At 36.2% G+C, this 26,295-nt stretch overlaps 1 protein-coding gene and 3 long non-coding RNA genes across 19 annotated transcripts in view; 3 read left to right on the forward strand and 1 right to left on the reverse strand.

Annotated features, from left to right (window-relative positions):
- LOC127833696 (guanine deaminase-like) overlaps nt 1-26,295 on the forward strand; it is a 67,681-nt gene that overhangs the window by 33,291 nt on the left and 8,095 nt on the right. The gene's annotated exons all lie outside the window — the stretch shown is intronic.
- LOC127833698 (uncharacterized) lies at nt 829-15,942 on the reverse strand. 14 transcript variants are annotated; one of them, XR_008027547.1, is made up of 16 exons: nt 15,865-15,942; nt 15,476-15,562; nt 13,697-13,799; nt 13,308-13,394; nt 11,529-11,631; nt 11,140-11,226; nt 9,836-9,938; nt 9,447-9,533; nt 7,668-7,770; nt 7,278-7,364; nt 5,499-5,601; nt 5,110-5,196; nt 3,331-3,433; nt 2,942-3,028; nt 1,638-1,740; nt 829-1,334 (listed from the first exon to the last, which is right to left on the reverse strand). It is a non-coding gene; the product is annotated as an uncharacterized LOC127833698 (long non-coding RNA). The 14 variants fall into 14 exon arrangements; XR_008027560.1 differs by lacking the exons at nt 13,697-13,799; nt 15,476-15,562; XR_008027551.1 differs by lacking the exons at nt 13,308-13,394; nt 13,697-13,799.
- Nucleotides 1,738-17,326, forward strand: LOC127833701 (uncharacterized). The gene is made up of 3 exons (XR_008027564.1): nt 1,738-2,165; nt 16,392-16,667; nt 17,143-17,326. It is a non-coding gene; the product is annotated as an uncharacterized LOC127833701 (long non-coding RNA).
- On the forward strand, nt 5,608-15,391 carry LOC127833700 (uncharacterized). Of its 3 annotated transcripts, XR_008027561.1 has the most exons (3): nt 5,608-5,972; nt 12,003-12,332; nt 12,807-14,260. It is a non-coding gene; the product is annotated as an uncharacterized LOC127833700 (long non-coding RNA). The 3 variants fall into 3 exon arrangements; XR_008027563.1 differs by lacking the exons at nt 5,608-5,972; nt 12,807-14,260 and adding an exon at nt 14,975-15,391 and having other exon boundaries at nt 11,920-12,332; XR_008027562.1 differs by lacking the exon at nt 5,608-5,972 and having other exon boundaries at nt 11,920-12,332.

The raw sequence follows: 26,295 nt of genomic DNA on the forward strand, positions 1-26,295 counted from the left end.
ATTATAGACCGTTATGGTAAATGAAAATGAATCAGCACGTAACTAATTTACATTATATATTTCATGACGGTGCATATCATATGTCGTATTTACTGCGGGCGAATCAGTAAATGCAAAACCACTAAACGATAATTATTTAACGACGATTGCTAATGTATTAGGCATTGTACAAAGTTGTCGCCCTTGATATATATTCCAGCAGATGTGCGTCCCTTTGTTTGCGGGCGTTATTCGTTCTTTGTGACGACGATATCGCGGCTAGGTTTACAGGTTACGCATGCGCAATTAATTTCCTTCTATATTACATATAAAATAGTTGATGTTCGATATCAATTTTTACCATGACCAAGCGTTTCAACACTATATCATCATACATCATTGGAAAGATAAATGCATAATCTTTTAAAAAAAAATGCATGCCATCAAATTCTATGTGTTGTAACTCAAAATATTTACCTTAGAATAGGCACACTAGTTTTGACACATGTGGAGGCGACCATTTTTACTCAAATAGTATGACCTACTTTCAAAGCCGGGAACCATCAACAGAAAAAGTAGAGCACAAAAATGGCTTTTTTTCTTATTGCTTACAAATATACCTTCACATTAATACCAAAAACAACCATTTGCATTCTATTTTACAAATCCTAGGCAGCATTCACTGAACAATGTGTGCTATATATCAAATTGACTGCATGTAACCCTGTAAACAGGAGTTCCGGTTTGGGGTTATGTGACCTTTAAGAGAACCCAACCCCTTCAAATTTATACAAAAGGCACTTTTTCCCACAGGTATAATCTGTTTTGAGAAAAATCACAAAGTTCCGATACAATGACACACAGATTTATTCATAAAAGTTGCCGTTGAAAGCGTCATGCATAACAGCGTTTCGCGTCAAGAATTATGGTAGAAAAGCCAAACTTGGTTTCATCATACATGCAGCACTTAGACTTCATACAAGTCATCACTTTCGATTCTCATAGGCAAAGTTGATGTAACAGATGACTAAATAAGTGACAAAAATCATCAATGGCAATATTTGTGCATCAAAGCAGGATTTGAACAGGTTTCGAACAAACTTTTTTCTTTTTTTTTGGCACATTTTAGGTAAAATCCATGTAGAGGCAGAATTTCTGATGTCATTTCACCCAACAAAAGGGCTTGCTTGCGTGGAAAAACAACACACTTGAATTCCTGACTCAAAAAAAGTGATCGTCAGACATGAGCTTTAAGTCTTTTGCCACACCTGGACCTATGATTCCTAGGCTCGAGTTCCGTCTCGGACAGGCTCCGGAAAGTGTCAGTCTGGCCCGGGTGCTCGATTCCGTGTAATCTGAGGAAACAAAAAGGTTTTTTTTGTGCACATTTACCAATAACGGTGCCAACTAATGTAAGTGGGATACAATTAGCGTAAGCTTTCAATAGTCTTTGTTGCTTTATTTGCTGCAAAGGGATAAGTCACCACGCCGGAATCACATTGTCGGGCACACTGGTAAAGTTATCGCCTTAAAATGTTGTTTCAGAGCTGCAGTAAATGTAAAACACCCAATTTTCCTAATTTTGGGGACAAACGTGTGCCAAGATATCGAAGAAATCATTTTACAATAGATTTAATTGAAAATAACGGTGTACTAACCTACAAAGACACCGATCCTCTCGACACGACTGGGCGAGTGTTGAGGGCTGTCTCCGAATCAGTCATGCTGTACAGTTTTGATGGCCTGTCACTTCAGCCGGACCTGTAAACCAATTGGACGACAGTTCAGACAGAGCTATAGACCCATTTCGACACCGCCTACAAATGCACGCTTAGGTTTACGCATAATAATAGTGATAATGAGGTCACTTAAATACAGATTGCCTGGTGTTTTTCATGCAGGGTCTATAACAACAACATTCCTCCAGCAAAGAAAGCATAATATTATTATCATTTTTGTGTTTTCAGCTGAACACTTGATTTTGCTTGAACTCAGCAAGATATCCAAACAGGAAAAATAAGGCAAAGTAGTTTTATTAAAACTTATTCTGAGTAGAATTGCCTGACGGGGTTGAAAGCGAAGGCAAATAACAGTGTCGGTCAAAAATTGGCAGGCATTTTTAACAGTAAAAGGTTCAAAAAGTAAACAATAATAATAGATACAGATGAAATAAAGACATGCATTAGGTTCATTTTTGAGACTGATGCAAATTAATGTCAAAATGTCACTGAAAAACAATACCGAGTGTTTAAGTAGTCTTAGAATATGTCTACGGAACAGGTTTCGGTGTGATTTTCCAGCATTTACCCCCCTTATTACCCCAAGTGCTACAGCCCAATTGCAAACAGCCCTGATTTGGGTCAAAATGACATCTGGCAGTTATGTTTTGCAATACAGAGAGTTTTTGATGGTCAATTGTCAAAATTCTGGCAGACGACTAACTTGGTCGGAAGTTCTTAAAGAGAACCCAACCCCGTCAAATTTATATAAAAGGCACTTTTCCCACAGGTATAATCTGTTTGAGAAAAATCACAAAGTTCCGATACAATGACACACAGATTTATTCATAAAAGTTGCCGTTGAAAGCGTCATGCATAACAGCGTTTCGCGTCAAGAATTATGGTAGAAAAGCCAAACTTGGTTTCATCATACATGCAGCACTTAGACTTCATACAAGTCATCACTTTCGATTCTCATAGGCAAAGTTGATGTAACAGATGACTAAATAAGTGACAAAAATCATCAATGGCAATATTTGTGCATCAAAGCAGGATTTGAACAGGTTTCGAACAAACTTTTTTCTTTTTTTTTGGCACATTTTAGGTAAAATCCATGTAGAGGCAGAATTTCTGATGTCATTTCACCCAACAAAAGGGCTTGCTTGCGTGGAAAAACAACACACTTGAATTCCTGACTCAAAAAAAGTGATCGTCAGACATGAGCTTTAAGTCTTTTGCCACACCTGGACCTATGATTCCTAGGCTCGAGTTCCGTCTCGGACAGGCTCCGGAAAGTGTCAGTCTGGCCCGGGTGCTCGATTCCGTGTAATCTGAGGAAACAAAAAGGTTTTTTTGTGCACATTTACCAATAACGGTGCCAACTAATGTAAGTGGGATACAATTAGCGTAAGCTTTCAATAGTCTTTGTTGCTTTATTTGCTGCAAAGGGATAAGTCACCACGCCGGAATCACATTGTCGGGCACACTGGTAAAGTTATCGCCTTAAAATGTTGTTTCAGAGCTGCAGTAAATGTAAAACACCCAATTTTCCTAATTTTGGGGACAAACGTGTGCCAAGATATCGAAGAAATCATTTTACAATAGATTTAATTGAAAATAACGGTGTACTAACCTACAAAGACACCGATCCTCTCGACACGACTGGGCGAGTGTTGAGGGCTGTCTCCGAATCAGTCATGCTGTACAGTTTTGATGGCCTGTCACTTCAGCCGGACCTGTAAACCAATTGGACGACAGTTCAGACAGAGCTATAGACCCATTTCGACACCGCCTACAAATGCACGCTTAGGTTTACGCATAATAATAGTGATAATGAGGTCACTTAAATACAGATTGCCTGGTGTTTTTCATGCAGGGTCTATAACAACAACATTCCTCCAGCAAAGAAAGCATAATATTATTATCATTTTTGTGTTTTCAGCTGAACACTTGATTTTGCTTGAACTCAGCAAGATATCCAAACAGGAAAAATAAGGCAAAGTAGTTTTATTAAAACTTATTCTGAGTAGAATTGCCTGACGGGGTTGAAAGCGAAGGCAAATAACAGTGTCGGTCAAAAATTGGCAGGCATTTTTAACAGTAAAAGGTTCAAAAAGTAAACAATAATAATAGATACAGATGAAATAAAGACATGCATTAGGTTCATTTTTGAGACTGATGCAAATTAATGTCAAAATGTCACTGAAAAACAATACCGAGTGTTTAAGTAGTCTTAGAATATGTCTCCGGAACAGGTTTCGGTGTGATTTTCCAGCATTTACCCCCCTTATTACCCCAAGTGCTACAGCCCAATTGCAAACAGCCCTAATTTGGGTCAAAATGACATCTGGCAGTTATGTTTTGCAATACAGAGAGTTTTTGATGGTCAATTGTCAAAATTCTGGCAGACGACTAACTTGGTCGGAAGTTCTTAAAGGTTACGCATGCGCAATTAATTTCCTTCTATATAACATATAAAATAGTTGATGTTCGATATCAATTTTTACCATGACCAAGCGTTTCAACACTATATCATCATACATCATTGGAAAGATAAATGCATAATCTTTTGAAAAAAATGCATGCCATCAAATTCTATGTGTTGTAACTCAAAATATTTACCTTAGAATAGGCACACCAGTTTTGACACATGTGGAGGCGACCATTTTTACTCAAATAGTATGACCTACTTTCAAAGCCGGGAACCATCAACAGAAAAAGTAGAGCACAAAAATGGCTTTTTTTCTTATTGCTTACAAATATACCTTCACATTAATACCAAAAACAACCATTTGCATTCTATTTTACAAATCCTAGGCAGCATTCACTGAACAATGTGTGCTATATATCAAATTGACTGCATGTAACCCTGTAAACAGGAGTTCCGGTTTGGGGTTATGTGACCTTTAAGAGAACCCAACCCCTTCAAATTTATATAAAAGGCACTTTTCCCACAGGTATAATCTGTTTTGAGAAAAATCACAAAGTTCCGATACAATGACACACAGATTTATTCATAAAAGTTGCCGTTGAAAGAGTCATGCATAACAGCGTTTCGCGTCAAGAATTATGGTAGAAAAGCCAAACTTGGTTTCATCATACATGCAGCACTTAGACTTCATACAAGTCATCACTTTCGATTCTCATAGGCAAAGTTGATGTAACAGATGACTAAATAAGTGACAAAAATCATCAATGGCAATATTTGTGCATCAAAGCAGGATTTGAACAGGTTTCGAACAAACTTTTTTCTTTTTTTTTGGCACATTTTAGGTAAAATCCATGTAGAGGCAGAATTTCTGATGTCATTTCACCCAACAAAAGGGCTTGCTTGCGTGGAAAAACAACACACTTGAATTCCTGACTCAAAAAAAGTGATCGTCAGACATGAGCTTTAAGTCTTTTGCCACACCTGGACCTATGATTCCTAGGCTCGAGTTCCGTCTCGGACAGGCTCCGGAAAGTGTCAGTCTGGCCCGGGTGCTCGATTCCGTGTAATCTGAGGAAACAAAAAGGTTTTTTTGTGCACATTTACCAATAACGGTGCCAACTAATGTAAGTGGGATACAATTAGCGTAAGCTTTCAATAGTCTTTGTTGCTTTATTTGCTGCAAAGGGATAAGTCACCACGCCGGAATCACATTGTCGGGCACACTGGTAAAGTTATCGCCTTAAAATGTTGTTTCAGAGCTGCAGTAAATGTAAAACACCCAATTTTCCTAATTTTGGGGACAAACGTGTGCCAAGATATCGAAGAAATCATTTTACAATAGATTTAATTGAAAATAACAGTGTACTAACCTACAAAGACACCGATCCTCTCGACACGACTGGGCGAGTGTTGAGGGCTGTCTCCGAATCAGTCATGCTGTACAGTTTTGATGGCCTGTCACTTCAGCCGGACCTGTAAACCAATTGGACGACAGTTCAGACAGAGCTATAGACCCATTTCGACACCGCCTACAAATGCACGCTTAGGTTTACGCATAATAATAGTGATAATGAGGTCACTTAAATACAGATTGCCTGGTGTTTTTCATGCAGGGTCTATAACAACAACATTCCTCCAGCAAAGAAAGCATAATATTATTATCATTTTTGTGTTTTCAGCTGAACACTTGATTTTGCTTGAACTCAGCAAGATATCCAAACAGGAAAAATAAGGCAAAGTAGTTTTATTAAAACTTATTCTGAGTAGAATTGCCTGACGGGGTTGAAAGCGAAGGCAAATAACAGTGTCGGTCAAAAATTGGCAGGCATTTTTAACAGTAAAAGGTTCAAAAAGTAAACAATACTAATAGATACAGATGAAATAAAGACATGCATTAGGTTCATTTTTGAGACTGATGCAAATTAATGTCAAAATGTCACTGAAAAACAATACCGAGTGTTTAAGTAGTCTTAGAATATGTCTCCGGAACAGGTTTCGGTGTGATTTTCCAGCATTTACCCCCCTTATTACCCCAAGTGCTACAGCCCAATTGCAAACAGCCCTAATTTGGGTCAAAATGACATCTGGCAGTTATGTTTTGCAATACAGAGAGTTTTTGATGGTCAATTGTCAAAATTCTGGCAGACGACTAACTTGGTCGGAAGTTCTTAAAGGTTACGCATGCGCAATTAATTTCCTTCTATATTACATATAAAATAGTTGATGTTCGATATCAATTTTTACCATGACCAAGCGTTTCAACACTATATCATCATACATCATTGGAAAGATAAATGCATAATCTTTTGAAAAAAATGCATGCCATCAAATTCTATGTGTTGTAACTCAAATTATTTACCTTAGAATAGGCACACCAGTTTTGACACATGTGGAGGCGACCATTTTTACTCAAATAGTATGACCTACTTTCAAAGCCGGGAACCATCAACAGAAAAAGTAGAGCACAAAAATGGCTTTTTTTCTTATTGCTTACAAATATACCTTCACATTAATACCCAAAACAACCATTTGCATTCTATTTTACAAATCCTAGGCAGCATTCACTGAACAATGTGTGCTATATATCAAATTGACTGCATGTAACCCTGTAAACAGGAGTTCCGGTTTGGGGTTATGTGACCTTTAAGAGAACCCAACCCCTTCAAATTTATATAAAAGGCACTTTTCCCACAGGTATAATCTGTTTTGAGAAAAATCACAAAGTTCCGATACAATGACACACAGATTTATTCATAAAAGTTGCCGTTGAAAGCATCATGCATAACAGCGTTTCGCGTCAAGAATTATGGTAGAAAAGCCAAACTTGGTTTCATCATACATGCAGCACTTAGACTTCATACAAGTCATCACTTTCGATTCTCATAGGCAAAGTTGATGTAACAGATGACTAAATAAGTGACAAAAATCATCAATGGCAATATTTGTGCATCAAAGCAAGATTTGAACAGGTTTCGAACAAACTTTTTTCTTTTTTTTTGGCACATTTTAGGTAAAATCCATGTAGAGGCAGAATTTCTGATGTCATTTCACCCAACAAAAGGGCTTGCTTGCGTGGAAAAACAACACACTTGAATTCCTGACTCAAAAAAAGTGATCGTCAGACATGAGCTTTAAGTCTTTTGCCACACCTGGACCTATGATTCCTAGGCTCGAGTTCCGTCTCGGACAGGCTCCGGAAAGTGTCAGTCTGGCCCGGGTGCTCGATTCCGTGTAATCTGAGGAAACAAAAAGGTTTTTTTTGTGCACATTTACCAATAACGGTGCCAACTAATGTAAGTGGGATACAATTAGCGTAAGCTTTCAATAGTCTTTGTTGCTTTATTTGCTGCAAAGGGATAAGTCACCACGCCGGAATCACATTGTCGGGCACACTGGTAAAGTTATCGCCTTAAAATGTTGTTTCAGAGCTGCAGTAAATGTAAAACACCCAATTTTCCTAATTTTGGGGACAAACGTGTGCCAAGATATCGAAGAAATCATTTTACAATAGATTTAATTGAAAATAACGGTGTACTAACCTACAAAGACACCGATCCTCTCGACACGACTGGGCGAGTGTTGAGGGCTGTCTCCGAATCAGTCATGCTGTACAGTTTTGATGGCCTGTCACTTCAGCCGGACCTGTAAACCAATTGGACGACAGTTCAGACAGAGCTATAGACCCATTTCGACACCGCCTACAAATGCACGCTTAGGTTTACGCATAATAATAGTGATAATGAGGTCACTTAAATACAGATTGCCTGGTGTTTTTCATGCAGGGTCTATAACAACAACATTCCTCCAGCAAAGAAAGCATAATATTATTATCATTTTTGTGTTTTCAGCTGAACACTTGATTTTGCTTGAACTCAGCAAGATATCCAAACAGGAAAAATAAGGCAAAGTAGTTTTATTAAAACTTATTCTGAGTAGAATTGCCTGACGGGGTTGAAAGCGAAGGCAAATAACAGTGTCGGTCAAAAATTGGCAGGCATTTTTAACAGTAAAAGGTTCAAAAAGTAAACAATAATAATAGATACAGATGAAATAAAGACATGCATTAGGTTCATTTTTGAGACTGATGCAAATTAATGTCAAAATGTCACTGAAAAACAATACCGAGTGTTTAAGTAGTCTTAGAATATGTCTACGGAACAGGTTTCGGTGTGATTTTCCAGCATTTACCCCCCTTATTACCCCAAGTGCTACAGCCCAATTGCAAACAGCCCTAATTTGGGTCAAAATGACATCTGGCAGTTATGTTTTGCAATACAGAGAGTTTTTGATGGTCAATTGTCAAAATTCTGGCAGACGACTAACTTGGTCGGAAGTTCTTAAAGGTTACGCATGCGCAATTAATTTCCTTCTATATTACATATAAAATAGTTGATGTTCGATATCAATTTTTACCATGACCAAGCGTTTCAACACTATATCATCATACATCATTGGAAAGATAAATGCATAATCTTTTGAAAAAAATGCATGCCATCAAATTCTATGTGTTGTAACTCAAATTATTTACCTTAGAATAGGCACACCAGTTTTGACACATGTGGAGGCGACCATTTTTACTCAAATAGTATGACCTACTTTCAAAGCCGGGAATCATCAACAGAAAAAGTAGAGCACAAAAATGGCTTTTTTTCTTATTGCTTACAAATATACCTTCACATTAATACCCAAAACAACCATTTGCATTCTATTTTACAAATCCTAGGCAGCATTCACTGAACAATGTGTGCTATATATCAAATTGACTGCATGTAACCCTGTAAACAGGAGTTCCGGTTTGGGGTTATGTGACCTTTAAGAGAACCCAACCCCTTCAAATTTATATAAAAGGCACTTTTCCCACAGGTATAATCTGTTTTGAGAAAAATCACAAAGTTCCGATACAATGACACACAGATTTATTCATAAAAGTTGCCGTTGAAAGCATCATGCATAACAGCGTTTCGCGTCAAGAATTATGGTAGAAAAGCCAAACTTGGTTTCATCATACATGCAGCACTTAGACTTCATACAAGTCATCACTTTCGATTCTCATAGGCAAAGTTGATGTAACAGATGACTAAATAAGTGACAAAAATCATCAATGGCAATATTTGTGCATCAAAGCAAGATTTGAACAGGTTTCGAACAAACTTTTTTCTTTTTTTTTGGCACATTTTAGGTAAAATCAATGTAGAGGCAGAATTTCTGATGTCATTTCACCCAACAAAAGGGCTTGCTTGCGTGGAAAAACAACACACTTGAATTCCTGACTCAAAAAAAGTGATCGTCAGACATGAGCTTTAAGTCTTTTGCCACACCTGGACCTATGATTCCTAGGCTCGAGTTCCGTCTCGGACAGGCTCCGGAAAGTGTCAGTCTGGCCCGGGTGCTCGATTCCGTGTAATCTGAGGAAACAAAAAGGTTTTTTTGTGCACATTTACCAATAACGGTGCCAACTAATGTAAGTGGGATACAATTAGCGTAAGCTTTCAATAGTCTTTGTTGCTTTATTTGCTGCAAAGGGATAAGTCACCACGCCGGAATCACATTGTCGGGCACACTGGTAAAGTTATCGCCTTAAAATGTTGTTTCAGAGCTGCAGTAAATGTAAAACACCCAATTTTCCTAATTTTGGGGACAAACGTGTGCCAAGATATCGAAGAAATCATTTTACAATAGATTTAATTGAAAATAACGGTGTACTAACCTACAAAGACACCGATCCTCTCGACACGACTGGGCGAGTGTTGAGGGCTGTCTCCGAATCAGTCATGCTGTACAGTTTTGATGGCCTGTCACTTCAGCCGGACCTGTAAACCAATTGGACGACAGTTCAGACAGAGCTATAGACCCATTTCGACACCGCCTACAAATGCACGCTTAGGTTTACGCATAATAATAGTGATAATGAGGTCACTTAAATACAGATTGCCTGGTGTTTTTCATGCAGGGTCTATAACAACAACATTCCTCCAGCAAAGAAAGCATAATATTATTATCATTTTTGTGTTTTCAGCTGAACACTTGATTTTGCTTGAACTCAGCAAGATATCCAAACAGGAAAAATAAGGCAAAGTAGTTTTATTAAAACTTATTCTGAGTAGAATTGCCTGACGGGGTTGAAAGCGAAGGCAAATAACAGTGTCGGTCAAAAATTGGCAGGCATTTTTAACAGTAAAAGGTTCAAAAAGTAAACAATAATAATAGATACAGATGAAATAAAGACATGCATTAGGTTCATTTTTGAGACTGATGCAAATTAATGTCAAAATGTCACTGAAAAACAATACCGAGTGTTTAAGTAGTCTTAGAATATGTCTACGGAACAGGTTTCGGTGTGATTTTCCAGCATTTACCCCCCTTATTACCCCAAGTGCTACAGCCCAATTGCAAACAGCCCTGATTTGGGTCAAAATGACATCTGGCAGTTATGTTTTGCAATACAGAGAGTTTTTGATGGTCAATTGTCAAAATTCTGGCAGACGACTAACTTGGTCGGAAGTTCTTAAAGAGAACCCAACCCCGTCAAATTTATATAAAAGGCACTTTTCCCACAGGTATAATCTGTTTGAGAAAAATCACAAAGTTCCGATACAATGACACACAGATTTATTCATAAAAGTTGCCGTTGAAAGCGTCATGCATAACAGCGTTTCGCGTCAAGAATTATGGTAGAAAAGCCAAACTTGGTTTCATCATACATGCAGCACTTAGACTTCATACAAGTCATCACTTTCGATTCTCATAGGCAAAGTTGATGTAACAGATGACTAAATAAGTGACAAAAATCATCAATGGCAATATTTGTGCATCAAAGCAGGATTTGAACAGGTTTCGAACAAACTTTTTTCTTTTTTTTTTGCACATTTTAGGTAAAATCCATGTAGAGGCAGAATTTCTGATGTCATTTCACCCAACAAAAGGGCTTGCTTGCGTGGAAAAACAACACACTTGAATTCCTGACTCAAAAAAAGTGATCGTCAGACATGAGCTTTAAGTCTTTTGCCACACCTGGACCTATGATTCCTAGGCTCGAGTTCCGTCTCGGACAGGCTCCGGAAAGTGTCAGTCTGGCCCGGGTGCTCGATTCCGTGTAATCTGAGGAAACAAAAAGGTTTTTTTGTGCACATTTACCAATAACGGTGCCAACTAATGTAAGTGGGATACAATTAGCGTAAGCTTTCAATAGTCTTTGTTGCTTTATTTGCTGCAAAGGGATAAGTCACCACGCCGGAATCACATTGTCGGGCACACTGGTAAAGTTATCGCCTTAAAATGTTGTTTCAGAGCTGCAGTAAATGTAAAACACCCAATTTTCCTAATTTTGGGGACAAACGTGTGCCAAGATATCGAAGAAATCATTTTACAATAGATTTAATTGAAAATAACGGTGTACTAACCTACAAAGACACCGATCCTCTCGACACGACTGGGCGAGTGTTGAGGGCTGTCTCCGAATCAGTCATGCTGTACAGTTTTGATGGCCTGTCACTTCAGCCGGACCTGTAAACCAATTGGACGACAGTTCAGACAGAGCTATAGACCCATTTCGACACCGCCTACAAATGCACGCTTAGGTTTACGCATAATAATAGTGATAATGAGGTCACTTAAATACAGATTGCCTGGTGTTTTTCATGCAGGGTCTATAACAACAACATTCCTCCAGCAAAGAAAGCATAATATTATTATCATTTTTGTGTTTTCAGCTGAACACTTGATTTTGCTTGAACTCAGCAAGATATCCAAACAGGAAAAATAAGGCAAAGTAGTTTTATTAAAACCTATTCTGAGTAGAATTGCCTGACGGGGTTGAAAGCGAAGGCAAATAACAGTGTCGGTCAAAAATTGGCAGGCATTTTTAACAGTAAAAGGTTCAAAAAGTAAACAATAATAATAGATACAGATGAAATAAAGACATGCATTAGGTTCATTTTTGAGACTGATGCAAATTAATGTCAAAATGTCACTGAAAAACAATACCGAGTGTTTAAGTAGTCTTAGAATATGTCTCCGGAACAGGTTTCGGTGTGATTTTCCAGCATTTACCCCCCTTATTACCCCAAGTGCTACAGCCCAATTGCAAACAGCCCTAATTTGGGTCAAAATGACATCTGGCAGTTATGTTTTGCAATACAGAGAGTTTTTGATGGTCAATTGTCAAAATTCTGGCAGACGACTAACTTGGTCGGAAGTTCTTAAAGGTTACGCATGCGCAATTAATTTCCTTCTATATTACATATAAAATAGTTGATGTTCGATATCAATTTTTACCATGACCAAGCGTTTCAACACTATATCATCATACATCATTGGAAAGATAAATGCATAATCTTTTGAAAAAAATGCATGCCATCAAATTCTATGTGTTGTAACTCAAAATATTTACCTTAGAATAGGCACACCAGTTTTGACACATGTGGAGGCGACCATTTTTACTCAAATAGTATGACCTACTTTCAAAGCCGGGAACCATCAACAGAAAAAGTAGAGCACAAAAATGGCTTTTTTTCTTATTGCTTACAAATATACCTTCACATTAATACCCAAAACAACCATTTGCATTCTATTTTACAAATCCTAGGCAGCATTCACTGAACAATGTGTGCTATATATCAAATTGACTGCATGTAACCCTGTAAACAGGAGTTCCGGTTTGGGGTTATGTGACCTTTAAGAGAACCCAACCCCTTCAAATTTATATAAAAGGCACTTTTCCCACAGGTATAATCTGTTTTGAGAAAAATCACAAAGTTCCGATACAATGACACACAGATTTATTCATAAAAGTTGCCGTTGAAAGCGTCATGCATAACAGCGTTTCGCGTCAAGAATTATGGTAGAAAAGCCAAACTTGGTTTCATCATACATGCAGCACTTAGACTTCATACAAGTCATCACTTTCGATTCTCATAGGCAAAGTTGATGTAACAGATGACTAAATAAGTGACAAAAATCATCAATGGCAATATTTGTGCATCAAAGCAGGATTTGAACAGGTTTCGAACAAACTTTTTTCTTTTTTTTTGGCACATTTTAGGTAAAATCCATGTAGAGGCAGAATTTCTGATGTCATTTCACCCAACAAAAGGGCTTGCTTGCGTGGAAAAACAACACACTTGAATTCCTGACTCAAAAAAAGTGATCGTCAGACATGAGCTTTAAGTCTTTTGCCACACCTGGACCTATGATTCCTAGGCTCGAGTTCCGTCTCGGACAGGCTCCGGAAAGTGTCAGTCTGGCCCGGGTGCTCGATTCCGTGTAATCTGAGGAAACAAAAAGTTTTTTTTGTGCACATTTACCAATAACGGTGCCAACTAATGTAAGTGGGATACAATTAGCGTAAGCTTTCAATAGTCTTTGTTGCTTTATTTGCTGCAAAGGGATAAGTCACCACGCCGGAATCACATTGTCGGGCACACTGGTAAAGTTATCGCCTTAAAATGTTGTTTCAGAGCTGCAGTAAATGTAAAACACCCAATTTTCCTAATTTTGGGGACAAACGTGTGCCAAGATATCGAAGAAATCATTTTACAATAGATTTAATTGAAAATAACGGTGTACTAACCTACAAAGACACCGATCCTCTCGACACGACTGGGCGAGTGTTGAGGGCTGTCTCCGAATCAGTCATGCTGTACAGTTTTGATGGCCTGTCACTTCAGCCGGACCTGTAAACCAATTGGACGACAGTTCAGACAGAGCTATAGACCCATTTCGACACCGCCTACAAATGCACGCTTAGGTTTACGCATAATAATAGTGATAATGAGGTCACTTAAATACAGATTGCCTGGTGTTTTTCATGCAGGGTCTATAACAACAACATTCCTCCAGCAAAGAAAGCATAATATTATTATCATTTTTGTGTTTTCAGCTGAACACTTGATTTTGCTTGAACTCAGCAAGATATCCAAACAGGAAAAATAAGGCAAAGTAGTTTTATTAAAACTTATTCTGAGTAGAATTGCCTGACGGGGTTGAAAGCGAAGGCAAATAACAGTGTCGGTCAAAAATTGGCAGGCATTTTTAACAGTAAAAGGTTCAAAAAGTAAACAATAATAATAGATACAGATGAAATAAAGACATGCATTAGGTTCATTTTTGAGACTGATGCAAATTAATGTCAAAATGTCACTGAAAAACAATACCGAGTGTTTAAGTAGTCTTAGAATATGTCTCCGGAACAGGTTTCGGTGTGATTTTCCAGCATTTACCCCCCTTATTACCCCAAGTGCTACAGTCCAATTGCAAACAGCCCTAATTTGGGTCAAAATGACATCTGACAGTTATGTTTTGCAATACAGAGAGTTTTTGATGGTCAATTGTCAAAATTCTGGTAGACGACTAACTTGGTCGGAAGTTCTTAAAGGTTACGCATGCGCAATTAATTTCCTTCTATATTACATATAAAATAGTTGATGTTCGATATCAATTTTTACCATGACCAAGCGTTTCAACACTATATCATCATACATCATTGGAAAGATAAATGCATAATCTTTTGAAAAAAATGCATGCCATCAAATTCTATGTGTTGTAACTCAAAATATTTACCTTAGAATAGGCACACCAGTTTTGACACATGTGGAGGCGACCATTTTTACTCAAATAGTATGACCTACTTTCAAAGCCGGGAACCATCAACAGAAAAAGTAGAGCACAAAAATGGCTTTTTTTCTTATTGCTTACAAATATACCTTCACATTAATACCAAAAACAACCATTTGCATTCTATTTTACAAATCCTAGGCAGCATTCACTGAACAATGTGTGCTATATATCAAATTGACTGCATGTAACCCTGTAAACAGGAGTTCCGGTTTGGGGTTATGTGACCTTTAAGAGAACCCAACCCCTTCAAATTTATATAAAAGGCACTTTTCCCACAGGTATAATCTGTTTTGAGAAAAATCACAAAGTTCCGATACAATGACACACAGATTTATTCATAAAAGTTGCCGTTGAAAGCGTCATGCATAACAGCGTTTCGCGTCAAGAATTATGGTAGAAAAGCCAAACTTGGTTTCATCATACATGCAGCACTTAGACTTCATACAAGTCATCACTTTCGATTCTCATAGGCAAAGTTGATGTAACAGATGACTAAATAAGTGACAAAAATCATCAATGGCAATATTTGTGCATCAAAGCAGGATTTGAACAGGTTTCGAACAAACTTTTTTCTTTTTTTTTGGCACATTTTAGGTAAAATCCATGTAGAGGCAGAATTTCTGATGTCATTTCACCCAACAAAAGGGCTTGCTTGCGTGGAAAAACAACACACTTGAATTCCTGACTCAAAAAAAGTGATCGTCAGACATGAGCTTTAAGTCTTTTGCCACACCTGGACCTATGATTCCTAGGCTCGAGTTCCGTCTCGGACAGGCTCCGGAAAGTGTCAGTCTGGCCCGGGTGCTCGATTCCGTGTAATCTGAGGAAACAAAAAGGTTTTTTTGTGCACATTTACCAATAACGGTGCCAACTAATGTAAGTGGGATACAATTAGCGTAAGCTTTCAATAGTCTTTGTTGCTTTATTTGCTGCAAAGGGATAAGTCACCACGCCGGAATCACATTGTCGGGCACACTGGTAAAGTTATCGCCTTAAAATGTTGTTTCAGAGCTGCAGTAAATGTAAAACACCCAATTTTCCTAATTTTGGGGACAAACGTGTGCCAAGATATCGAAGAAATCATTTTACAATAGATTTAATTGAAAATAACGGTGTACTAACCTACAAAGACACCGATCCTCTCGACACGACTGGGCGAGTGTTGAGGGCTGTCTCCGAATCAGTCATGCTGTACAGTTTGATGGCCTGTCACTTCAGCCGGACCTGTAAACCAATTGGACGACAGTTCAGACAGAGCTATAGACCCATTTCGACACCGCCTACAAATGCACGCTTAGGTTTACGCATAATAATAGTGATAATGAGGTCACTTAAATACAGATTGCCTGGTGTTTTTCATGCAGGGTCTATAACAACAACATTCCTCCAGCAAAGAAAGCATAATATTATTATCATTTTTGTGTTTTCAGCTGAACACTTGATTTTGCTTGAACTCAGCAAGATATCCAAACAGGAAAAATAAGGCAAAGAAGTTTTATTAAAACTTATTCTGAGTAGAATTGCCTGACGGGGTTGAAAGCGAAGGCAAATAACAGTGTCGGTCAAAAATTGGCAGGCATTTTTAACAGTAAAAGGTTAAAAAAGTAAACAATAATAATAGATACAGATGAAATAAAGACATGCATTAGGTTCATTTTTGAGACTGATGCAAATTAATGTCAAAATGTCACTGAAAAACAATACCGAGTGTTTAAGTAGTCTTAGAATATGTCTCCGGAACAGGTTTCGGTGTGATTTTCCAGCATTTACCCCCCTTATTACCCCAAGTGCTACAGCCCAATTGCAAACAGCCCTAATTTGGGTCAAAATGACATCTGGCAGTTATGTTTTGCAATACAGAGAGTTTTTGATGGTCAATTGTCAAAATTCTGGCAGACGACTAACTTGGTCGGAAGTTCTTAAAGGTTACGCATGCGCAATTAATTTCCTTCTATATTACATATAAAATAGTTGATGTTCGATATCAATTTTTACCATGACCAAGCGTTTCAACACTATATCATCATACATCATTGGAAAGATAAATGCATAATCTTTTGAAATCTTTTGCATGCCATCAAATTCTATGTGTTGTAACTCAAAATATTTACCTTAGAATAGGCACACCAGTTTTGACACATGTGGAGGCGACCATTTTTACTCAAATAGAATGACCTACTTTCAAAGCCGGGAACCATCAACAGAAAAAGTAGAGCACAAAAATGGCTTTTTTTCTTATTGCTTACAAATATACCTTCACATTAATACCAAAAACAACCATTTGCATTCTATTTTACAAATCCTAGGCAGCACTCACTGAACAATGTGTGCTATATATCAAATTGACTGCATGTAACCCTGTAAACAGGAGTTCCGGTTTGGGGTTATGTGACCTTTAAGAGAACCCAACCCCTTCAAATTTATATAAAAGGCACTTTTCCCACAGGTATAATCTGTTTTGAGAAAAATCACAAAGTTCCGATACAATGACACACAGATTTATTCATAAAAGTTGCCGTTGAAAGCGTCATGCATAACAGCGTTTCGCGTCAAGAATTATGGTAGAAAAGCCAAACTTGGTTTCATCATACATGCAGCACTAAGACTTCATACAAGTCATCACTTACGATTCTCATAGGCAAAGTTGATGTAACAGATGACTAAATAAGTGACAAAAATCATCAATGGCAATATTTGTGCATCAAAGCAGGATTTGAACAGGTTTCGAACAAACTTTTTTCTTTTTTTTTGGCACATTTTAGGTAAAATCCATGTAGAGGCAGAATTTCTGATGTCATTTCACCCAACAAAAGGGCTTGCTTGCGTGGAAAAACAACAACGGTTTGGGGTTATGTGACCTACAGACAGAGTCATTTTTCCCTCGTGTTAGGCAGTACATGATCAGTTGAAATGTCGCCGTGTCCACTGAGTTGCGTTTTTGAACCGAACGATTGTCATCTGCAAGCACAAATATAATTTATCCAAAACAACTTTATATTTAAAGTATTCTACATTAAACAGGCATTGTTGGTATTGGTAAATCATACCAAGTTTTAATTGACGATTAAAGCTGACAAAAGTATACCACGTTCAAGTAATTTTGATCAGATAACAGTTTAAAAGGTTATTTTCAATACAATAAAATAAGAATGTCCATGAGTTTACCATTTACAGGTAAACAATTTTACATCTATTCACGTAAAGAATGATCTTTTACATAGTATATTTTACATAGTATATAAACGACGTCATAATAAACTTGACTTTTTTCTTTTGCAATTCATATATAATTCATATAATATTATTCTACATCCAAACTAAATAGAGTGATTGCTAACATTTTAAACTGTCATCAAATGCAATCCATCACTGCCTTTTATTGCATTTTACTCAAATACTGACAGATTTAGCTAAAACAGCTTAAATAATTCAATAAATGTGGAACATTTGGTTCAAAATAAAAATGATCTTAAGTTACTTTTTCATAAATTTGTATACGATGGACATTCTTAAATTCGTATTAAATTTCATGAAAACCCATGCATTGTCTTTCACAGTTTGAAAGCAACTTGTGTGTTTTTCTAAGTTTATGTGGTTTTTCCGCGCCTAAGGCTGCACTTTCTAAGGAAAACGTATTTTTACTTAACGTGCGTGGAAGAACGCCATGTAACTCAATTCTTTATATACAGTGTTCATATTATGTCTAAAACCAGCCTGCGCGTCTATGCCTATATAATTTATAACTTTCTTCAGATCACTCTTTGTATGGAGATATACAATAAACGCATCCTACCATTTTATAGGGAAGTTACTAATAGAAAACGGGCTTTTTAAACAAGAGAAAAATAAAATTTAAGAACTGTCTATTTTTACCATTTTAAAAGAATTTGTACAAATATGTCGCTGTTAATTTCCCGGTTTTCTATTTCATACAAATGTTGCTGATAACATGCTTTTCAGTGTTATATTTATGTCGCAATACTTTAAATCTCATTCTACATACGAACACGTGTCCTAAAAATACAATACAGCGATTCAACGTTTTCTGTGACACAGAATAGAGACATTTGGCTAGGTTGCATCCAGATATCAGTCGAGTGCAGCCTTGTTTGGACAACGTCGGACGCTTTCGAGCTGTGTAAGATAGGATATTAGAAACCTTTGATAATGCAGCTATTTTAGATGATTACAACGTTTATCCACTTAGCGTTTTGCTAGTTAACCTTTCGGGATTATATTTATACTAGTACTATAGACGCTTATTTGCTATAATGGCAGAAACCATTCGAACACGTTTGTGTTTGTAAAACACTGTGTACATTCATACGTGAAAATACAAGCAATAACTGGAATTATATTGCGTTTAAAATGTAAGTGAACAAAACAGTGTAACAAAATGAACGTTTCCTTTCAAAAATTGATTTTAAATTTTCCAAGTAATGAACAAATATATATAGCATGTGTTTGGGGCCCTTTAAAAAGAAATTCCAATTATAAAATTACCCAATATTATGTTGCTATTTTATCAAAGACCATTACTAAGTGCTTAATGAATACCCATTCACATTCTCACATGGCTAATATCTTTCAGAACTACATTACTATGCACCCATAAATTTCTGTGTGTAGTAGGAAGCAATATTATCATGAAAAAAGCACGAATTGTTGTAAAACGTAGCGTGGTTTTGAATCCGCAATATTGTTTAAAACTCGTTACAAGTTTTAGTATATAAGTTTATTTTATGTATCAAGAAATGGTTGGTGACAGAGCTTTATAATAGATCCTATAATATTTAATAGTATTGCTTTATCAGTTACAAACATATACAAATTATAAAATTACACGCGCGGAGTTTTCTTTAAAAAGAAAGAAAACACCTTAAATGGGCCTTTTCACAGATTTTGGCATGTTTTAAAGTTTATCATTAAATGCTTTATATTGATAAATGTACAAATTGAATTTGAAAAGCTCCAGTAAAAAATCAAAAATAAAATTTAAAAAAGGAAAAAAAAGTAGCCTGCAACAGGGCTCGAACCAGTGAACCCCGGAATCCTGAAGTAAAAACGCATTAGCCAACTGAGCTATCCTGCCAAACATACATAAAATGCGTATTTTATACCTTATATACGCAATCTTCGTAGTTTCACAAATTTAAACGACAACAACAGAACTCTCCAAATTATTCAATCGTTTCGCGTTGCAACGCTTTATAATTTTTAGGTTTTTAAATCGTCAAAAGATGCATATAATGGCTATATTAGACCATGGCAAATGTTCAGTATACTGTTTCCGCACAAATATCATAACTAAACCGAAAATGTGCGATTCTGAAACAACTTTTCTCAATTTTGTCAATTTACCAAACCGTGAAAAGATCCCTTTAACTAAGTGGGATATTTTATTAATATGATCTATAGAGTGAATTTAAATTGTAAACGTGAATGAATGCATGTGATGTTAATATCTCAATGATTTGCCCAAACAAACAATTTTACTTTATGTGAGCTTATATTCAGCAACGCGGGTGGTCGCCATTGTTGTTAAATTTATAGGCGTTTCGTCGTTCTGTATTTATCGATACACAACTCAAATATGGCTTATTATATATAATTAACATTTTGTATTGCGTGATAGTAATTTTCCAATTTGGGTTAATACCTGTCGACTACAATTAAAATGTTATAAAGAATGTTATTATTTGAAACTCTTTGAAGGGGCCGTTTAACAGATGTTGGCATGTATTGAATATTGTCATTAAAAGCTTATATTGATAAATTAAAACATTTGAACTTAAAATCTCCAGTATAAAACAAGAATACAATTTTTAAAAAGTAAAAAAGGAACCCTCAACAGGGCTCGAACCACTGACCCCTGGAGTCCTGTAGTAAAAAGTATCCCGCCTAGACCACTCGACCATCCATGCTCATTCATATTCAGGTTTTCAAATCGTCAAAAGATGCATATAATAGATATTTAAGAGCATGGTAAATGGTCAGTATTACTATTTCCTCTAAAATATCATAACTAAAACGAAAATTTGCCAATCTGAAACAACTTTTTTTAATTTTTCAATTAATCAAAACGTGAACTCTGTTAAACGGCCCCTTCAAGTTGATTATTAAATGAATTATTGTTCCAAAAACGATGTTTTGAGTGGTGTTTATTTGCATAAATCACATATAATGTATCATTCATTTTTAGAAGATGATGGAAGGTGTCTTTGTCATTGTGAATATTAACAATGAGAACCAGTGTGATTCAACAGTGTATCAAATATCATAATGGGTATCTAATGTATTTGTCTAAAAATAGGTCAAGACAATGGATGTTTTGTCGACACGTTTTTTTCCTGTCAGTCTAGATAAAAGATGCAAACACAATGAACGCATTAGTGCATGGGCAATGGACCCACAAATGGTTTTAATTTTACATTTTGCAGATGTCAGTGTGGATCCATGAATCGAAAGGTGGTCTTAATTAGTGGTAATGAGAAATGACCAATTTGCTGCTTTGGTAGCTGATCTCTTTGTCGTTGTCGTCTTAGCTTTGTGTTTTACTTTATGCGACCGAAGTACGACATATATGGTCACGTGTAGGGTGGGTAACTGCGTTAATTGAAAGATGTAGAAGCCGCGTTGCTCCAGAAACGAACCAGTGTTATTAAGCGCCCAATGGCAAGCACCTAGTACACTGTCCCTTTTTGTATTGACTTATACGCACTTATTATTAGTTGAATAATTTACTTGGGAGATCACTGGAGCCCCAACATTGTAAAGCTAGTGGATAACTATAAAACTAACGACCCGTTTCGTGATGTCCTGTTTCTTGACTAGACTTATGGACAGTAAAACAAGATTTGGTATTCGAAAGTATATTATTTATTTATTACAATTAATTCTTATTGTTTAGCAATACATACTCGGATATGTGTGGCCAATTAAAGCATTTGGTATTTGTATTTTTCATGGCATAAGCGATGTTACTTACATATGACGACTCAATAAAATGGCAATAAAAATGCTGTTTCCTAGTAAAGCGATGGCGTGCTAGGTACTATAGAAGGTCATTTTAAGTGCATAAGCATATTAGAAAGCATAATAACCTAATCCGAAATATGCTTAAATAAAAAAAGGAAACAATTTGAACGCACTTCGACCAATTGTTACTGAATATAGGAATAACAAACAATCCTTAGTGAACAGCCGCCTGGAATATCAAATACCAGATAATCGTCTAGCAGTGGTCAGACACATCAGACAGCGATACGTGACATTCTCCCCATCATGGACTTGCGTCACTCGGTGCAGGTCGATTTACAATTTCAAATATTCCAAACGACTTGATTTGGAATCGCTAAGAAGACATTGATAGATGGCTGATATTCGAAATCCTTTTTGGGCCGCATATTTGTTTGTCCAAAAAAATATTTTAACGTTTCAAATGATTATGGTCTCGTCTTACAAAATTATACTAACATAAGCTAACATTAAACACAATTTTACCAGATATATATTTTTTTAACAAAAATTGACATTCGTAGCATTGAACGAGAATGTATATAAAAATTGCCATTTACTTAACATAGAGGCTGGAATTAAATCCTGTTTTATTCGTTATCAAATCGCAGTAATTGACATGTGTTGTCATATATTTTAGGACGGATTACTGTTACGATTTGATACAATTTAGACAGTATTTTTTAACAAAATCCTTTTGACCAATAGATGCCATTATTCCATGTAGACTCGTGACATAACTAGCAAATTGTGGCCAACGTGTTCCGCAACTATGACGTTACCATAATTATAACACACTTAGTGGGATAATTGGTATGTCTTATCTTTATAGAATTACTACCGTTGTATTTAATTGTATAATTAATTCTCCTCAAGATTTAATTGTGAGGATTATAAGAGTCATCATTATCAGCGTGTCTTGTAAGATCACGTGGTTTCAGTAAGATTATGCGATTGCAGTAAAGACATGGGAATCCACTGCGAATGTGCAAGATGGTACTTACTAACTAATCATCGAAGTATGCTGCGCGCGCATCTGTCAAACGCGACAATGCAACAAACGTCCAGCAAACGACCAAAAACATAATAAACGTTTTGCTATCCATCTGCAAAATACAAATTAAGTTATTTATTATATACTAGTACATGTAGATATATACATGAACACCAATGCATCTTGATTTGTTGTGATTGAGGATGTTCAGGGTTCAGTATCACGTGACTTTTTTGGGGTTCCACTATTTAACTAAAAGAGATTTAACACGACGGTAAGCGGTGCTTTATTTCAAATAACTTTTTTAAACAAGATTTCTTAAAAATTTCAACTAGTGCATACAAGGAAGATTCTTATGCTGCTTATGGCAATGTGAACTACATCAAAATTATTTTATTTAATAAGCATGTGTTCTTCTTCGAAATTTTTCACTTTTACTGCATACGTTATACTCGCTTAATGGCCGGTGATGCTTCACGCAACGTAAACTGTTGTCATCGATTTCAGACGCATTCAATGATTTATTCTTATACCTTAAGATATCGGAACATATTGCAAAAAAAACCTGTCTGTTATGCACTATGGACTTTTGCAAATGTATTTCAATAACTTGAGATATTTGCAAAAATAAAGTTCTTAACGATCTGATTCTATTATGTCCAGCCCGTATTTAAACCCCTGAAAACCCCGTTGATTCTGCACCCTGTTTTATTGTCTTCATAGCAGTTTTTGCAGCGCTTAAAAACATTTCAATTGAGTATTTTACAAAACCCATTATGCGATGAAGTGTTTGCAAATGTTTCCTACCCGTGAAACGATGCATTGTCTATCATTTAAAATTTCAATATTTCTATCGATCTAGTATTGACCTATACATTGACAATTGCAAATACCTTTTATCAATGAATCTATCTTTTGGGATGGGATACTCGTGTCTTTCAAGTGACTTCAATTTAAACAAAACAACCGTTATTTTCACACGGTATGTGACAGTCGGTCATAGATTCATATTCCTAATATGGAACCAAGTTTACTAAGGCAGTACGAATCAATGACACAGTTCTCCCAAATGACTGCTATCTATTATAAGTAGACAATACGACCAGCAAACCCATGAGAATGACTCTGTTACACATATGACGTCTGTGAACTCTTGGCCTATCACACATCGTTCCAATATTTATTAATTCGTATTATTATTATAGATTGTATTCGCACGTCGTCCCGTGTATATGGACCGCTATTTAGGATGCCTGCAAGTTGAATGGCATGTAGCTCTTTTAAAGCTATGCTCGAGTAGTCGTTTTGTCTTTGTTTTATCTGTGGCGATCTCATTTGACTAACGTATAAAATGCACGATAGCGTATAGCTATTAACCATTTGCTTTAAGACATTGTATGAATATTCCAATGTAGAAGTCATATAAAACAGATTTAGATCACATATACATTACACATGAGGCCATTATTACTCATGGGAAAAAAGTTCAGTGGATGTCGCTGATTGGGCGGACTCAGAATTGAACGAATAATTGTTCGGTGTGCTTTTTTTTCAACAGTCGAATTCGCATTATCGTTTGAAGTTGTAAAAGATATTTAATACTTGTTCTTTATTAATCCGAGCTTTAATGACTACTTACGTACAACTGGGTGTTGGATTATTGCAACTAGGATGTATACCGGCTCACATCTGATATAAATGACGTTTAATCAGAAGTAAAAAGATATTAAAGAATATTATGATAACAATATTACCGCATACAGGATGCGCATTTTGTATCCTAAGTGCAGTAATATATTATCTAGTTTATTTGGGTGTGACATTATAGATTCAAAAATGTAATAAACCTTACATGTTATCGTACGTCTCATACCCAATACCCTTTAATATTTTTTTTACAAACAATAACAGCGGCTGTATAATATTTAAGCCTCTGTATATTCAACGTAATTTTTCAAGATTGTTCATGTTTTCGCTCCACTAGTCCTTCTTTTCTGTAAATGTTTTAATCTGGACATAGCATTTAGCATTTACATGTTTACAAACGAGGAAAAACGATAGTTTTTTTAATCTGAAACAACAAACATGCACAAATGACATGTCCGCATAGACGAGAGTAATATGGCAATAATTAATTCCTATATACCCGTGTAAATATCGTTTATTGAGTGATTGAATGATTGATTGGTTGATTGAGTGGTGTATTTATTTATTTCGATATGTCTTTATTTATTCGTTCATTCTGTCGGTCGCTCGTTCGTTTGTTCGTTCGTTGTTCGGTCGGTCCATCGGTCACTCAGTAAGTTAGTAACCACAATTTCCAAAGCATATGCGATTGCTGTTATTGCTAATTGAACGATGACATAGCATAAGCATCAACACGAAATATTATATTTTAAGCCACGCAAAACCAGCATGGTAGATTGCGTGCGGCATTCCCCGCTGGACCCTTGTTTAACATTCAGCCACTATTTAAAATTACTTGGAAATGCAACGACAATTGAGTTTGATGTCGCGATTATGATACATTTGTATATTAATAATAACCACTGGCCATGATTGCATACGCATTCCAATATGCGCACAGGCGCATTTAGAGAGGTAAAATTTGACATGGTTCGACCATTTCAGTCGCAATTATTTATTTATTTACAAAAAACTTAGTGAACATTGCACAATACTATAACATGTGTTAAGCAAATTGCTTAGTTTTAAACAGGATGGGTTTGACGATGAAATAATCCCCACCCCGCCTAAACCCATAATCCCGAATCCGCGATTAATCTGGGTTAAATGAACGGATGTTCATATGAGCATTTCACACGAATCAAGTAAATTAATATGGTGAAATAAAAGGGTGCATAATAGTAGTTCAAGACTTACAGCAAGTACGCATTCAATGGAATTGTTCTAAAAAACGGACAACATCTAAGATATCGTAACTAAGATATGAATAAGTAGAACTGTCATGCTGTTTTAAATAGAATTATAAAGACTGTTTAAAATCTTTACTTTTTGCATATTTGTCATTTGAATTGAACTACACTGTATTGAAAACGTGACATACTTATTTATTTATGTATTAAGACGATGTGCTTATATATAAGTATAAATAAAATGTATGTACTGTTCCGTTCTGTTTTATTAATACAATGTCAGCATTTGATATCCGACTGAGCTCGTATAACCAACACTAATTTGTTTACTCTTTCTTATGATATCTATACTTCTGAAGTTAAAACTCACTGAGATAAAAGTACAACATATTTTAATAGCTAGGGCTTTATCAAACGCCACATTTATGCGTATGGCATAAACTAAAGTCCACATGATATATAGATTGGCTCAAGTGAGGTTTTGTAAGAATCAAAATAAACGTACTCTATGTATTGGATCTCCAGAGGGAGGGAATTATTAATATTTTCATTAATAGTTAAAGGAAATACGGTAGTTTGATTTGTTGCAAATTTATTGAAATGTTAAACGTGAACTGTAAGTATAAAAGCCGCGATTTACACGCGCTGATGTAAATGTGTGGCATA

The sequence above is a fragment of the Dreissena polymorpha genome, chromosome 6, assembly GCF_020536995.1.
Source record: "Dreissena polymorpha isolate Duluth1 chromosome 6, UMN_Dpol_1.0, whole genome shotgun sequence".
Taxonomy (NCBI): Eukaryota; Metazoa; Mollusca; class Bivalvia; order Myida; family Dreissenidae; genus Dreissena; species Dreissena polymorpha.